Raw genomic sequence first — 18,437 nt, 5'->3', positions numbered from 1 at the left:
CCGTAAGTTTGAAAAATAATTGGGAAGTTCTTCATTGTACTGAACTGCAATCTGTTTCTTTGTGGTTTCTTTCCATTGATTTTTGTTCTGATCTTTAGAATCAAGAACAATCTAATCTTTCTTTTGCAGGATAACCTTTTCAATATGTGAAGACCCTTGTGTCCCCATTTGGGTTCAATGTACTTCAACAACTGTCTTTATTTTCTCTTCCAGCTAAACCCCGCTAGTTTCTTCTTTAAAAATTTTACCTAATGACATTTTGAGATACTTCTCCCCCTTCCCCCATCTTACCCCATTTATCTTCTTCTGGTTGGGAGAAAAAGCCCATGTGGATTAAAGATAAAAACTTTTTAATACAATAGCATGCTTTAGACTAACTATGAATTGGAGGTTAGATCGCACTGAGCACAAAACGCCATAGGAAATCACAATGCTAGAATGTTCGATATTCTTTAAGGATTTTTCTGGTGAGTCAGATCTTTCAAAAACTTAAAAAGTCTGCCCTGTCAGTGCTCACAATCTGGATGTATGGGTGTTGCTGATGCTGAAAAATGCAAAGCAGTGTTCTCCCCGCTGCAGACACACAAAGATTGCCGTTTCATTTTCATCTGCAGCTACCATCTAAGAATCTGTTTCATTTCCTCACAGTCTGTTTTACACCTCTAGTCAAAAAGTTACCCCATCTGTGATACGCCGTGCCATATTGTTCTGTCTGCCAGGGATGCTTCCAATCCGCTCCCGGCTCTATCACGCCACTTGAAATTGGGCTGCAGCGTCTTGAGAAAGCTTCCCTGTTCCACCTGCTCTTCAGCTGCCATTTGGACTCCTGCTGTTGTATGTTTATTCTGTATCCCTCATGGAGCAGAGGTATATAACCACATTGGCTGCTGCTTTAGACTGATGGCTTCAGAAGCTTCTTGGAGATCCCAGATTGTCTATTTTATGCTAATTTTGGTTGGCTGGTGACATTAATGAGTTTCAGAGAATCTGCTATGGCATCAAGGGTATGTCAGAGACATAGCAGGCATCTTGAAGATCAGGCCCAACCACTGCATAGATCCACATTTGGGTCTGTCCCATGGGATATGATTTTTTTAATTCATTTTTGTTTTCTTGCCAATTAGCACAGCTGTATAAATCTGGTACAGACTGCAGAGTTCAGTGATAGTTTTTGACTCTATTGTTCAAGATAATCTTAGGTCTGAGAAGGTTATTTTTGTAGTTCCTATTTTTCAGGTTTATTAAAAATAACAGCACCAATAACAATGACAACAAATTCCCACTAAAAGTTATGGAACGTGTTGTGCACAAGAGCAGGACTTTTTGACCAACCCACACTTTCCTTGTCCTTCCTGAAGGACTTTTCACTCGTGCTCCAAGACATCCCTCTCTTTTTGGATCTTTTCAGAATGGTGTGTGATGGTGAGGTTGTAAGCTATAGGGACACAGAGATCTGTATTCCTATCCCAGCTCTACTGCTAACTACTGCAGAGAATTAGAACATCACATGTGAAACTGGGATAATACCACTGCCTTCAGAAGGTTATGCCAAGGATTAAATACATGTAAAGTTGAGGACTCTACGTATGCTGTCCTTGCTTTGCACTTGCAACTTGATTTGCATGTTGTACTTTCCTAATGAGACCTTGTTGCATGCTCCATTAAAGTCATTTGTGTATTTGCTTAGCATCCTGGTGGCAGGTACTCTGTCCCTTTTACCCTTAGATATTCAGCCATGAATAATACAATATTTTTAGTAAATTCTCCCATGTAGAAGCTAGGGCCTTGCCTAAGCTATGAGTCTTCCTTATATGGTTTACCTCCCAGAGACAGAACTGGGCTCAGAACGCATGACTAAAAATATTAAAGTAGAAACTGAATTATTTAATTGTCATTTCCCCTCTCAATCTCCCTGTTCCTCTTCTCCTGAAAGGCAACAAAAATTTGAATCTAGAATAGGTTCTGATAAATGTTTGCCTTATTGTTTCCCCAAATGTGTGGCACATAGAACTAGCTCTACAAGATGATAAATAGGAGTTAGTGAAAAAAATGTTTACATGATCAAATAAATTTGAAAAAATCTGGTTCAAGCAAGATTAAAAAGGTGTTTTGGTTATAGGACTGCTCAGCACTTCCAATATGCTAATATATATTTATAAACACAGACAATTAATATGGAAGAGAAAAAAAATATTTTAAAAATAGAATTAACCCTGGACAGTTATAAGAACCTCTTTTCATTATATAGCTAACTACTAGAGCCACCATCACTTTTAGGGACATCATTATTAAGTATCTGACTTATTTATTTTGGTATTTTAAAATTAAATTTTTTTTCTCTTTTTATACACATGGTTATCTCTTTGTAGAGTAGGCCTGCCTGCTTACAACTTACAAGCCAGATGAAACAGCAGTCTGGATTATCTGGAACTCAGATCTTGATGCAGCATTCTCATAGCTGCTCTCTGTGGGAGCTACGAGCCATCAGAAAGGATATTTATTCACGAAAGGGGGTGAAACATCAGGGGCTATTAACTATTTGGGGGTCACCACTCTGAGAATCTAAGAAAAGCTATGGACTCTCCCACTTAGAAAAGGAAAATAATGTGTTTTATGTATAATTACAGGTGTTCACAAGAACCGTAGAGTCTATAACTAAACTCCCTAGAATTCCAAAGACCCCATGTTAAGAATTCCAGAAGAATGTATCACCCCTCCTCATTTATATGCCTCTCGAAGGAAAATACCATCATTTTCCCTTCAAGGAAAGAATAATTACTAAAGAACTGAACTGAGAGAATCTCAGAAGAGATGAAGAAATACTAGGTCTTCAGATTATCTAGTGGGTCTATCCCAGGAAAAGAGTCACCTTTTTCAGGATGGATCTTGGTAAATAAAAAAGATAACCGGGGATGTGCTTGACACATGCAGTGAGGGTATTTGCTCACACCCAGCTTCCAGCTTTGGTTCCTGAAGTAGGTATCTATTCAGTGGATAGCTACCTGTTCAACATCAATTTCCCCTTTATCTTCTGATCGTAACCCCTGCCTTTCCCTTTGAGGATGCAGTCTTCTCTAACTCAATTCATTTGGTTCAAGTATGGCTGAATCCACCTCAGTTCCAGAGTCTGGTACATAATGCAAACCTGGCTTGTCAGTGTATTCTCTCTCCTGCCTACAGTGATTGGTTCAGGGAAGGATCTGTGAGCCCATTTGGGGACTTATGTTCAACATTCAGGGACAAGAAACCCTCTCAGGGCTGGCCAGACTGATAGGACTTAGGCATAGAGCTACTGGTGGTCTTTTTGCCACCAGGGAGAAAAGCATGTCTAATGTTGATGAAGAATAAAGAAGGTCTAGTAGATGGAGACCTATCCCTGACGGAATCATATCTAGTTGTGCTTCTGTTTGCCTTTTCTGCCTGGCTTCCGTTTGCCTTTTCAGAACTACTCTCCACCTTTCTCCACTAGCTCCCTACCCCAGTGCCTGACCTGTGGAGACAACGTAGAGCGCCTTCTGGTTTTCAGGTGGGGTGGAGCACTGGGGAGCACTAGCTGAGTAAGGTGAGATACTTTGGGTCTCTCTGCAGAACTGTCTCAGGCTGGTTTGTCAAGTAACTTCTCCCTTCTCTCATATCATTGGGCCTAGAGGTGGTAACAGCTGTACCCCTACAAAACCTGGGTTCCTGTACTAGATCATTTTCATTCACTATTTCCACAATTTCATGATAGTCCTTGTATAAATAAACCATTCTTGTTATTCTGATACAAGTGTGCCAGCTGTTTCCTCTTAAGACACCTGCTGATACACCAACCTTGCCTGAAATTAGCCCAACCCTCGACATTTCACATACATGAGCAGAAACATTCCATTTTGTGCTTAATACATTTTGAGAAGTGTTTCTATCACCTGCAACTGGAAAGAGTCTTGATTAATACAATCTCTCCTAACCTCCTTGGGCCACCCTGTGCTTTGTACTTGGAAAATAATTGCTTTAGAAACATAGACAGACACATTGTGAGAGTTAAAACTCACACAGCTTGGAACGTAATGCTCAAACCCATCCATCATGTCACTCATGATCTATTAATCCTCGTCCTGTAGGATTAAAGCAACCCTACCGCCCATGTTAAAAAAAAAAAATATGACCTCTACTGCCTGCAGAATTTTAACCAAATTCTTATTTACACAAGTTTCTGACACATACAAGTAAAAGTATGAATCAGACCAAAACATACTTCTTCCAATTAAAAGGTGCGAAAAGAGCAAAGAGAAATGGCCTTTTCTATTTACTCAACTCAGCTGCTGAGCAGTTCATTAGCAAATCCTTGAATGCACGTAGGTCATAAGCTCCAGGAAAGTGAAGGCTGTTTTATAAAGCAATCTTAGAAAGGCAACCTTTAAGTCAAAAGTACTATTCCCTGGTGAGGTTTATTAATTGAATCATTTGTTTACAAAAGGTGAACGTGGTTCTAAGGGACAGTACTGTTTGCACAGTGGCACCAGTATTAGGAAGCTTATGTGTAATGCATTAGTAATGTAGAAAAAGATGCCTCCTGAGTCAGGGGTATTTGTTTAGCACTTTGAAATCCTGTAATTTTAGGAACTCCCTGAGCATGAATTGAGTTAGCTTATTAAGGTTAAAAATAGTCTTTAATATATTGCTAATGAGTACCATGAGGTACATAGTATCTTTTCCATCCTTGCCAGAGACTTCTTAATGTGAATCCTATGTTGGGTATCGGGTAGTAGAAAAGGTAGAAAAGAAAAAAAGGCGGGGGGGAAGGTGTTTAGGTTCCACTTTTTACTTCTTTATTCTTCAACCATACTAGAAGCAATTTCTAGAATGAAGACTTAATTTAATAATCCTTGTCAGTAAATATTGTCTCTTAATTGAACCATAATTCCTTGCAGAGAATGTGATAGGAATACATATACTGATTAATATTACACCTTTTTTTTTTTTATTTTTTTATGTTTGTCTGTGTTGGGTCTTCATTCCTGCGTGTGGGCCTTCTCTAGTTGTGTTGAGCGGGGGCTACTCTTCGTTGTGGTGCAGGGACTCCTCACTGCGGTAGCTTCTCTCGTTGCAGAGCACGGGCTCTAGGCATGCGGGCTCAGTAGTTGCGGCTCTCAGGCTCCAGAGTCCAGGCTCAGTAGTTGTGGCTCACGGGCCCAGCTGCTCCGCGGCATGTGGGATCTTCCTGGACCAGGGCTCGAACCCGTGTTCCCTGCATTGGCAGGTGGATTCTTAACCGCTGCGCCACCAGGGAAGCTCCTACACCTTTTTAAAAAACTTTGTTTCACCTGATAATAATTCACTGATATACTTTAATTTTGTTCTGGAGTAAGAAGTATTCAAAAGTTTATGTATTTTGATTAGTATCAAATGACTGTGATCATGTGAAATTGTTTTCTTTATTTGTAGAGATGGCTAACTGCCCATCAAAAGATGTTTTTTCCCATTCCGTAGCATACAGGTGGAGCTGGGAAGTGACTTCTTGGTCAGGGAATGCCTGTGACAGACCTTGCAGCTAGGTGTGACCATGTGATTAACTCACAATGGACCGTGAATGGAAGAGATGTGGGCTCTTCTGCACTAAGGCTTTTAGAAGCAAGCATGCCTCCTTTATGCTCCATTTATCTTTAGAGAAGTAGATACAGACGATAACAATGTCCAGAGCCTCAAAAAGAAAGGAATCTGGGTCACTCCCTGAATTGCTAAGTGGAGGAGAACCGCCCAATAGTTACATCAACCTTGGACTGTTACATGAGTAAGAAATAAGGTTTTTATTGCATTTGAGCCATACACATTTGGCCTCTATATTTTTAAATCCACTTTAACCTGTTTTAAAAGGTATATGATACAATATATCTTTTAAAACAGGTAACCCTGGGCTATCTGAATCTGACCCCACTGAGTAGGTAAAGCTCCAACATATGTAATAGAGCATGTTTGGCTGGCTGAACTAGACCCAGACATTGATGGTGTAGAAAATACTCCTCTCCCCCTTTCCTTCCACATGTGCGAACGTTAAATACGGGAGCATTTGTTTAGTAATTAAGGGAAGGGAGAGGAGTTTGCCTTCCTACTGGCAAGAACCAGTAGGAGAATGAAGGGGATCGACCGTGTGAGGTCTGCTTCCTGTTTAGGCACAAGGTCTGGATTTGAACCCTCATATATGGAGGAGAGAGGACCAGAAACTAACAGAAACCACAGGCCAGAAACTTGACAAGATGGTGGACCCAATTTGTTCTGTTTGGAGCCAAGAAGATAAGGCCCAACCAGGAGTTTAAAAGAGAGAGTTAATCTTCCTGCCTCTGTCCAGATCTCAGCACTAAAGGAGGGTAGCTGTGGGACACCTGGATACAGGGTGCTTGGCCTAGACACTGGCATTCACCAGACAGGCACCCTCAGCATGGGCAGTGGTGGGGCTGAAAACATCTCCTCTCCCCAAAACATGATAATAATGGCTAACGTTTATTAATCATTTATCAGACGTCAGACATTGTCCTACTAGCCATAACATTACTATGAGTGGTAATTACTAGGAGGTAGGAAGGTAATATTATCCCTGTTTTACAAATCAGGAAACAGGCATACAGAAATAAAGTAACTTGCCCACTGTCATGTAGCTGGTAAATGGCAGTGTTAGAGTTCCGATTCACACAGTCTGAATTCAGAGCCTGAGCTGGTAATTGCTGTGCTATACGCTTATTCCAATCCATAGGGAATGTGCTTACTGGAAGAGAGAGAGCCTATTACCAAATTAAGTATTCCAGTCATATGAGAACAACAGGCCCTTCTAGAAACAATCAGGAACACTTGGAGAGGGGGTACTTCATGGAATTTCAGATAGGTAGAGACTTCAAATTATGTTTTGGGCAAAAACATAAATACCACCCTTTTTGATAGCTTTAGTCCGGTGAGTCCAGTGGACTTATGAATTTTATTAACTCATCATTTCCTCTCTAGGTCACAGTCAGTGGGATTATGCCACAGATTGGTAGATGACATGGATTCAAATGAGCAGATGTTTAACTATGATGGAAGAAATTAGTATGGTTGATGCAGAGTATCATGGCATATTTTTTATTGCAAAACAAAAACCCTGGGTTACTTATATTTAACAGATAGAATAGTAGGGAAAAAGAAGAAAAATGTACATTAGGACAGTGAAAGAAAAAATAGTTTTCTGCAGTAACCAATGCTGTTACTCATTTCACTGTTCCTTTGGGGTTAAGGGTGACTTCCTCTATGAATGTCTTATTTATGTGAACATACATGACAAATGGGGCCTATCTGGCCACATATTTCCCAGAGAAAGGGGTGGGCCTGTATGTGTCATTTCTTCTGATCCTATTTTTACTCTCTTTACAGTTGAAAGATTGAAAAATACTGTATTTCTTTTTTTTTTTTTTTAATGTGATGATTTATTTATTTATTTATTTATTTATTTATGGCTGTGCTGGGTCTTCGTTTCCGTGCGAGGGCTTTCTCTAGTTACGGCAAGTGGGGGCCACTCTTCATCGCGGTGCGCCGGCCTCTCACTATCGCGGCCTCTCACTATCGCGGCCTCTCTTGTTGCGGAGCACAAGCTCCAGATGCACAGGGTCAGTAATTGTGACTCACGGGCCTAGTTGCTCCATGGCATGTGGGATCCTCCCAGACCAGGGCTCGAACCCATGTCCCCTGCATTGGCAGGCAGACTCTCAACCACTGCGCCACCTGGGAAACCCCAGGTTTCATTTTCATTATTAGGAAGGCTAATCCTGGGTGTGTGTTGAACACTGGGCATCTGTTTTGAGCTTTCAGAATGACTGTGATGGTGGGGCTGAGAGGTGTTGCCCTGTGTTGTTCTGCTCCCATATTTACCTGGATGATTGGTGAGTGTGGGCCTTCTATCTCAGCTCCCAAATATTACCAAGGAGCTCTAGGTAATATCCCACAACCACTGGGAATAAATCTCCCTTGTAAGACTCTGCTCTCCTAGCTTCTACATTTATCCCTTTTCAGTCTGTTTTCCACACAACAGCCAGGTGATGCTTTTTGGTAAAATATGAGTCAGATCTAGTCACTCTTCTTTCTACCAAAAACTCTCCAATGGCATTCCAGCACACTGAAAAAGTATCCAACCATCTTACAAAACCAGCCCCTGGCTATTTCTCCAACATCATTGGGTAGCACTCACCCCTTACCCTTCCTGGGCCTCTGGTCTCCTTTTCTCCAGTATGCCAACCTCACTCTCCACTTGGCCTGCCCTGTATTTTTCATCTGGCGGCTCTTCCCCAGATACCTCACATTCCACTCAGGGCTCCACTCAAATGCCCTTCCTCAGAAAGGGCTTCCCTCACTGCCTCCTTTCAAATAGCACCTTGGACAGTATGCAACATCTTACCTTGCTTCATTTTTCTTCATACCTCTTATCACTACCAGGCTGGGTCAGGTGGGTCTTGTTGCCCATGGCAAAGACATGAGAGGGGTTTGAGTGAAGTTATCTGCTCAACTTATCTGCTGATAACTTATCTGCTTATAACTTCATCTGAGTTAGGGTTTGAAAAGCCCATGTTGGCTATTTTACTGAACTACTAGAAGGAGTAGGGTGGGAATTAGAAGCTATTACGTTAATTCAAGTGAGAGATGATGGTGGCTTGGACCAAGGTGGAGGAGGTGAAAAAAGGTCAGATTCTGGATGAAATTGGAAGCTAGAATTGACATTCAGTGTGTACTTTGCTCACGGAAAAGTATTAGAGAGAAACATATTTGTGAGTGTCAGCAACTTGCCTGATCCACATGGCCATGTGGGTCTGTGGGCCTCTTCAGAATGAAAGCTTATTAATAGCTCCTCGTAGGCTCTTTCTCCACCCATGATGATTCTGCTCCCATCTGAATGTTTTTCACTTGCATATATTTCTGTGGGGTTAAAATAAGCTAAGTGTTTATGTTTATTTCACTGGGAGTTACATGTTCCAATTAGAAAACTCACCAATAAATCCCTTTTTGATGCTTTTTAAAAGAATTACAGTTACTTTATGTAGGTAGATTTGATCAAAAAGGTGCTTACTCTCCAGCTTTGCATTCTCAGTTGTTACCCCCACCTCTGTTTAAGAAAAAAAGAGTAATAACCAGTAGCCATGTGGACTCTATCATAAGGCTTAGAAAGGAGAGGAGGCTCAATGATCATTTCTATTTTAAAAAAATCTTCTTTGAAATATTATAATTATCATGCATTTACTATGCACTGGATTTAGGGATTTTTATTTTAATGACTTTATGGAGATACTTAATCTCACAGAGCTAGAATACTAATTACTATACTGTGTTGCAGTAGGAAAAACAGCAAATTACTCAAATTGTAATTATGATATTCAGTTTTAAACAAGTGTGTAATAATTGACTTTGTGTGCAATAATGGATTTGTCATTTAGGCAGTAATTTTTTATGCAAATAGAGTACTTTATATGTGTGAACCAGTTATTATAAAATTAATTACTGAATATAATATCTTGCAGAACTGACTATCAAGAGTTCCTCTAGCTGGCTTATCCATTCATGCAAAATTTGGGTTTTTATGTACAGTGATGAGCTTTATAACCAAAGGAAACTAAACCACATTCTACATGCCTGCTAAATGTGCTTTTCATTGCAATTATCCTTTTCAAGTGCTTTATAAACACTTTTCCTCAAGGCTCTCCAATAATGAATTTTCACAATAACCCTAAAAGCTAGTTAAGCATTTTAAATCTTCCACATTTTGGAGACGTGGAAATTTATTCTATGGTTATATAGTAAATATTTGGATGATATTCACTTTGTAGTATCACTAATTATATTTGGTGACCTGGATTCCCCTCTATGAAGGACAATTTTTATTTTCTTGGTATTTTTTTTTTCTCTTAGAGAAACTAGAGACAGTTGAGGGTAGTGAATGGGGCTGTTATTGAGGCACAGACTCAAGGGAGAAAGGAATCCAGAAGACCCATGAATATTTGTGCCGATCAACACAGCACATGGCTTCACATGGGCATCATAGCACAGCCATGACATCACTCCAGAAACTTCTGAGACCTTCTTTACATTTCCCAGGAAACTCCTCAGATCTTTCAGTCAACTTAAACTGGATATTTGTTCGAAGCCATTTGACATCATTTTCTCCCAGTTCTCATGCTTGGCCCTAAGCTTGCCACTGGGAGAAGTTGAGCAGTCACTTCTTTTAAAGCAATTTTTGAAGCCAAAGATGGCTCATAATTGAGGCTCTAGAGTCTAATTAACTGCAATTACACATTGTTTTGGCTTTCAGATCTATTTACCTTCCCAAATACTACCAAGAATTTAGTGTTGTCTTTGTATGGTTTAGCTTTTCACAGTTAGCAGGGATGCTGCATAAGGCAGGGATTTTGGCCGTTTACCAGTATCCGCAACATCTAGAACAGTGTCTGTCATACAGTAGGTGCTTAATAAATATTTGCTGAACAAAGAAGTAGTTACAGTACATTGTCTTTTTAAAATTTTATTCACTAAAACTGCTATTGGTATTACAAATGATGAGAACTTTTATGTTCAGTGGGTTTCCTTTTAATGCTGATACTAAAAATGTAGAGTATATTATAGGAAAAGGAGTTAAAATTGACTTTCTCCTGAATATTTTTCAAGATCATACATAAAGTCATCTTGAAAAGTTATTAAATTATGGTTAGCACATTATAAGAATTTCTCCTCAAAAGAAGTTACACTGAAGACAGTATTACAAAGTGGTTGGTAGTAAGTAGGGTAAACATGATTTAGGTTCCAATCTCAGTTCTACCATTTAGTGACTTTTCACAGTTTCCCTGTTCCTCAGCCTTCCTCTTCTACCAACCCTCTTACAAGGCAAGTTTTCCTGCACCTGTTAACTCATCTCCACTGAGAGATCAACTGATAGTCCTCTCAGTCTCCTCATCTGTAAAACGGGAATAGCAATGCCCCAGAGCTGCTTAGTGTAATTAGTTTCAGTTCCATAGTCAAACACCATCATGTATTTCTAGGTACATGACTAGCACTAAATACATACTGGGTATTATTACTATTAATTTTATTAGTAAGCAGACATGAATACCACATATTGGACCCATGTCTGATCTTTATAAATGAGGTCACTTTCCATATATGATTCTGATTCTCAAATAGAGATTATTGAAATCATCACATCAACATTCTAAATGTAGGAAAAAGTTTGGGAAAGGTATTTATTGAGGAAAAAAGAAATCTGAAATTCAATGAATATGGATTGTTTTTCCTCATATATGTTAATTTTAGGCCAAGGGCCTTACAGGTTGTTGAATTTAGATACTGTTGGGGGAAATTTCCCAGTAGAAGTAATAGATTTCTCTTCTTGTTTTTTCTTTAATTCATATAAAATAAATTGCTCCTAAATCTAGTCAATGTGACTGAGCCTTCCCTGGATATTATTGACATTCTTTGTTTGTGACCTTTGTCCAAAAACTATGAAATGTAAAATTATAACTTTCTTCCTATCAAAAATTCTGCCTATGTGGCCGGGGGTGTGTGGGGTGGTGGTGGGATGAATTGGGAGACTGGGATTGACATGTATACACTAATATGTATAAAATAGATAACTAATAAGAACCTGGTGTACAAAAAAATAAATAAAATTCAAAAATTCTGCCTGTGGAACATAGGACATAGAAATATGGTAGCTTATGGGAAAAATTGTGAAGCAGGCGAAATTTAGACTTGAGAGTCTTCTCTTTTCCAATCAGCCCATGCTGGTGTCTTTCACTGAAACCTGGTGCCCACCATGCCAAATTCATATACTGTTATCAGTTAATCCCCACTGAGGTGCTGGCTAACAATCACTCAAGGAGTTGTTCTCCAATGCAGTATTTGTGTGTAGCAAGGACTCTTGAATGCTCAAAAAAAAAAATCAAGACCCAAATAAATAAATCGGTAATTGTGTACTTATAGGCCCCTCTGACAAACAATAGGGAAGATGATGGCAGTGTGGGAGTGTGGCAAGATTGCCACTTCAAGGTGCCCTTAAACATCCCTCGTAGTTAGCCTTCAAATAATAATGAATATTGTCTTGTAGTTTACCGTCTCTAAGTGTTTTGACATGCAATATTTCATGTGATCTCACACTCTTCCAGTGTAGTAATTAGGGAAATGTTATTCTCCTCATCTAACAAATAAAGAGTCTAAAATATAATGGAATTAAACTATTTTCTCAAGTTTACCTATTTAGTGCCTGATTTTGTAAAGTCTGGAAGCTTTTTACTCTACATTCTTGTAGCCATCATTGACCCTTTTCTTTTTGTCATAACCCTACAAGACCTACCATGAAAATGTTGCCAGAACTCAAACATATAGTTTCGCCTCCACTGCTAACACCCTAACCTAAGTCACCATCATTTTTCATCCAAATTGTATACTAGCTCGCTAACTGGCTTTCTGGCTTCTGCCATTATCCCTTATTCTCCACAAATCAGCCCAAAGGATTCTTGAAAAAAATAAGTCAGGTCATGCCTCTGATTTACTCAACAGCTTCCAGTGGCTTCCCATCTAACTCAGAGTAAAAACCAATGTCCTTATAGTGATTTTCAAGTCCTGGGGTGCTCCATGTGGTTGATAGGCTCTACACTGCATATGAGTGCCCCAGACTGAAGCAGCTAATAGAAGCTGAAATCCACTCATCAAACCATGTGTTCTGGCGTTGACTGATGTGTACCTTTTTCTAAGTCTCATAGAGTTGCCATATGGGCCAGCAGAAGCCTTTCACCTAAATCTCTGAGACGTTATGAGTCATCGTTGATGCCCACTCCATGCTCACCCAGTGCCAATCACTCCTGCCCAGCCACACTGACCTCCTTGCTCTTTCCTGAACGTACTAATAACCAAGCATCATATGAGCAGTGTCCTTTGATTATACACATATAGGGGAGAATTTGGTGGGAAGTTTTATGGCTTTATCAAGATTGCTACTTCCTGAGACCCATATGCAACATTTATATCTTGCTGAGAGAAGATAGATCAATTTCCATAAATACCCTACACATATAGTTTCTAGAGGGAAAGGAACTTGTAGGAGTACCTGTCCAGATAAAGTGGCCCCAACAAAGGCCCAGTGACAGGAAAGGCAACGCAGCCACTGAAACAAAATGATCTTGAGATTAATGAGGAGGACTTATTACAGTACAGCCTTCAAGACAGCCACTTTGGCATGGTGTGGTATTCAGGGGAAAAAAGTACTAAGCATGTGAATGTCACGTCAGACAGCTGATAACCCTTGGAGCCCAAGCACACCATTATGACCCTTGCAAGAACTTGAGTCAGTTAGCAAGAAGACTGATGCAGAATGAAGAGAGTCCGCCTTGCTGTGCAAGCATCAGCTCCAACAGCAGCACCATGTGGCAGCAATGTGCAGTCACATTAGTAGGCTAATTAGATCTTCATGTAGCTATGGAAAGTATCCCGAAATAGGAAATAAACCCCTTTGTACTGAACAAAGTACAAAGAACCTACTATTTGAAAGAGTCTCAAAGACTTATACCTGGACCTTACTAGTGAGCTCTGCTGGGGACTTTGCTACTCAGACCATTGTTTAAGAACTTCTTAGACTCCTAAGAGGGAAAAATATGGCACAGACCCAGAAGATATATGTTTTAAAAACAATAAGTGTCTGTATACAAACATATACACACATATATATAATTATATATAATAAACTAAAAGAAGTACATCTACAGCTGCTTCTTGGTATAAAAAGTAACAAATTTTCTTAAGATTGTGGAGCGTGCATATGTGATCACATATTTTTCAAGGGCTTCATGGTCTACTGAAAGCCCTGCTATATAACTCCTGTGATACCCACTAAGACATGATGTCCTTTTCCCCTCTGGTTGTTTCTATGTCTCTGCACAGGGAATGAGAGGAAGAAATTTTGAGATTTGATGATTTAAGGCAGGTTTTCCTGGTGTTAGGTGGTGAATAAGAGGACTGTCAAGCATATGATCCTATAGTTAAAGTAGTCAACAAGACCTTTGGAAAAGGTCTGCAGAATTTTACTTTCTGAAGTGCACCAAATTAACAAAATAAGAATGAAACTTAATTTCCATTGAAACAGATGGAGAGCTCCAATTTCAAATCACAGACCCCAAAGAATACTTTCTGACACAAGATAGCACTGTGAAAGAAGTTTAGTGAACTTACCTAGTTCACAAATTTTAACCATTTCCTGCCCAGACTATGCTTACTATCTTCTACCCTAAAATAATCTTATGACTAACCCTGGCCCCAGAACATTATAAGTACCTTTCTCTAATCTTCTGCATATTATATGCTACCGCGACTTTGTTGAGGTGGTACCTGCCCTTGCTCAGCTATTTAATAGACCCAGCTTTGTGAGCTCAGTACATATTCCCTGTGGTCTCTGCATGGGGGATTCGATAAATTATCTTTGGATGGAGTTTGCCCTTTGTCCTAGTTCAGGCTGCTATAACAACAATACAATAGACTGGGAGGCTTAAACAACAAACATTTCTCACAGTTCTGGAGGTTGGAAAGTCCACGATCAAAGTTGGCAGATGCGGTGTCTAATGAAGGCTCATTTCCTGGTTCATAGGAAGCAGGTCCTCTGTCTCTTCACATGCTGGAAAGAGGGCTAGAGAGCCCCCAAGGTCTCTTTTATAAAAGGTCTAATCCCTCATAGCCTAATTACCTCCTCCTAACACCATTGCACTGGGGGTTAAGATTCCAACAGAGGATTGCAACATAAATGCTGGGGGGACACAAACATTCAGTCCATAACCATACCTTTTATATCTAAAGATTCACGCCTTCCTTAATTTCATAAAATTTGTTTCATTACATTTTTTTAAATATTTTTCCTTTTTCTGTTTTCTTCCATCAGGCACACCAGTTATACTTCCGAGTTGAGTAGTATTATCTTCATAAATGGCATCTTCTCACTACTTGCTCTTATTTTTGTCATGTTTTCCCTCCATGTTTGGTTTTTTGCAATGTTGAGTCTGCTCTTTGCACTTTCTAAAGCATTAAATTTAAAATGTTCTTCAATGCCTTGGAGAACTTTTTTTTCCAAGTGTGTGTTTTGACTGTCTTCTGCATGCCATATTCTCTCTTTACCTTGTGGTTGCAGAATTTTTTCATAGATAGCATACTGATTTTTTTTCTCTTAGTTATTTTTAACATATTCAGTCCTACATGAGTTTCCTACTTCTGCCAAAAGAATCTGAGTGGGAACTTTGACTCTGCTGCATCTTTATCTGCTCTTTTGTAAGTTTTTCCCTTAAAGCTGAAGTTGAAAATTTGAATGTTGAATTTCTTTCTTCTCTGGTAGGATTTTGGATGCCCAAGGAGAGTAGGGTGAAAGCTGGGACCATGAGTACTCTTAGTCTGGGAACTTTGTCCCTGTGTTCTTTTGGCTTGATTTTATGATTTGGCTCCAGCAAGGCAGATTAGCAAGAAGCCAGGTGAAAATTTTAAGCTCCCAGGTGTTTTCTTTGGTAAGTCAGTACATTTTTTTTTTTCAGATGATAGTAATCTTCTGTAATTCAAAGTTGGCTGCAGGATATTGTTTCATCTCTTTTCTTCGCCTCTTATAAGCTTTATTTTCAGCATGTGCTTAAGTGTTAGGATGCCAAGTCAATGAAAATGCCACTGGTGATGCTGTTTCTACTTCAGTCCTGGCTGTCATTCCTGTTTGGCAGTAGAGACAGACACCACAGGTATAGTGTTTTCTATCACCGTCTTGTCTTCAGAAAACAAGAGCTGTGCACCATTACTGTTAATTCAGTTTGAGGTCTTCTCTCACAGCCTATTCAAACTATGAGTTGGAATGAGCTGATAATAAAACCATTTAGCTTAGTTTGTGTTGCATATCAATATTAGGTCCATTTTATCTGCCTTAAAAGTCGTAGTGTTTTCCGTTCCATTTTTCTTTATAAAGGAAACAGTTTAAGATATAATCTGGTAACCATTTTTAGTTAAATATTTTACTGAAGAAAGGAGCTTATAAGCATCTGTAAGAAAAAGAAATGTGTCACCTGTAAAGGGGAAAATGTTACAATCGTCTTTGAATATTAGATGCTAGTATAAATGGAGCATTTTGTACATTATTTGGAAGGAGAAGAAAGTATGATTCAATAATTTCTCTACCCAGACAAATTCATGAACATAAAGTTCATGAGTCAAAGCAATAAAATGATACTTAGATATACAAAATTTTATGAAATGTGCAACTCAAGCATGCTTCTTAAAAATGTCTGTGTCTTGTATTCCAGACAATTGAAAGACAAATCAAAATAAAGGACTCATATGGAGAAGTTATGAAAGGATAGGGGAAAAAAAATACCTGTTTTGCAAGAGAGAGAGAAAGAGAGAGTGAGTGAGCAAGAATGAGAGAGGGAGAGATAGAGAAGAAAACCTAAACCAAGTGAATTGTTACTTTTAAAATAGTTTGCTATCTTTAATTTTTAAATGGAATTTGTCTGGCAGAGGGAAGATAACCTGTAAAGTTCTTTGTTCCGGTCAGAAAGGACCAATAGGAGCTACTTAAACAATAAACATTTACCTATTGAAGGATTACTAGAACCTGCTCTATGATCAGAGTATGAAAAAAAAAAAATCTTCCTGAAAAGTTTATTTATTCCCCTAAAAACATAGTATCCAATTATAGAATTATAACACTCAATTCATGAAACATCTCCCCTGTGGCAAATGATTGTTTTTATATCTTCTAGTAAACAGAAAAGAGCAATGAAATGTGATGTCTCCAGATGCCCTGCTGGCTTTATGCTTGTATAAAGTCCTCATTTGCCTTCTTTGGCAGCTGTATTTCTTTCCTGAGAGACATTGCTCCTGTCAGATTGGCTCAGTTTTTTCCATCCCTCCTTGAAGTGTTAGTGGTACTGACCAGGGGAAAAGAGGACAGACTAGAAAGTTCTCAAGTGTGAAATTGAACTCATAGCCAAACACTGAAAATACTCTCTTTGTGGCTCAGCAAAAGTTCCATTACCTTTTGTTTATTTCTGGGTAACACAGTATTTCTTCTTGATTATATCCAGCCCCAGCTGTGGAAGTAATAGAAATGTCTTGTGAATCAATTAGTACACGGGGAACTGTTGTACTATAAAAAATTTACAAGCACCTGAGTTTGAGAATGTTTTTCTCATCTGTACCTTAAATTATACAAATTCAACCATCCTTACTGAAGATTAGCTTATTTTCTAAGAACTTGTTGAAGCTAGGCCTCAGAACAAATGAACTGAGATTTTGTTACTATTTTCTCCTACAAAAGAAATTTTCCCATGGAATGGCACAGAAATGGCTGTTTGAAGGAACTCTTTTTCATTTACAAAGAGCTTTTTTGGTGTATTTGTGCATCATTTTAAAACCCATGTCTCCCAATACTATTTCTGTTTGCAATCCTGATTTTCAGTACTTAAAACTGATCATAATCTTTAATATGGTGTTTCTAAGATGGAAAAACTATCCTTGTTAGGCAAATCATCTGAGAAAGTGTCTGGCACAGTTTTTGACACATGGTTCATTAGTTTCTTTTATTTTTAGATTTTTTTTCAACTTAAAATATTTTCTCTCCTTCTTGACAAATATTGTGTCTAATGCAGCTACTGTCCCTCTTTAAAACAGATTGTGCTTTGTCAACAACTCATAAAATAGAGAGAGATTATTGCACATATTAAAGAAAGTTTGGTTTAAGGGCAATTTACAACTGGACAGAGAAAGCTTAACTTTTTTCCAGGCAGTCAGAATTTTCAATAAGTCCCACATATAAGCAGTGAAGTATAATATAAATGTTAAGGTATCAAGAAAGATGAAACCTCAGTTAGTGGAAATGAAGTATATAAACCAGTTATGATTAGTGTTGTTCATCTGACCTTTCTGGAGTATGGTCCATTCTCCTGTATGCTGCATGACTTTAATTATAGGATGCCAGGCTCCTATATATACACACCCAACTTTTTGTGCAGAGTGATGTATATAACACCTAGCATGCTGGTGGCCTTCATTAAATATTAAATAATAATAATGCACATCCTGCCTCACTTAAAAAGTAAATACTGCCTTATTTTAAAAGGTCGTAAGTTTTCGTCTGTGCAAGGGACTATACCCTGAATTTTTAGTGCTGTTTTTAAATGATTTGCTTTATGGTGCTAGTTTTATAAGTGAGCTAAATTGCCCAGGTTTTCAGTGTCCCATCAGAGCAGTGGTGGAAAAGCAACCTTGCCTGTTCAGCATCAGTGTCACAAGGGGAATTTACGCAGGTGAGGCTCTTGGGATAGAGTCTTCTACAGGTGATGATATGATGGCTCATTCTTATTTTTCTCCTGAGGTTGATGCCTGCTGTCAGAAGACGTATAGATTGATTTGATCACCTTCCTTTCCTCCCTCTGGTGTCCAGC

General features: G+C 38.9%; 1 pseudogene across 1 annotated transcript in view; it reads right to left on the bottom strand.

Moving 5' to 3' along the window:
• Positions 1-7,749: 7,749 nt before the first annotated feature.
• Positions 7,750-18,437, bottom strand: part of LOC309631297 (heat shock cognate 71 kDa protein pseudogene) — a 29,298-nt pseudogene continuing 18,610 nt past the window's right edge. The window contains exon 1 of the transcript in view: positions 7,750-18,437. This exon is cut by the window's right edge and continues 18,610 nt beyond it. The product of the transcript in view is annotated as a heat shock cognate 71 kDa protein pseudogene (transcript).

The sequence above is a fragment of the Balaenoptera borealis genome, assembly GCF_965194805.1.
Source record: "Balaenoptera borealis genome assembly, chromosome: 6".
NCBI lineage: Eukaryota > Metazoa > Chordata > Mammalia > Artiodactyla > Balaenopteridae > Balaenoptera > Balaenoptera borealis.
Note: the sequence above shows the minus strand (reverse complement) of the source record. Positions and strands in the feature narration are given on the sequence as shown.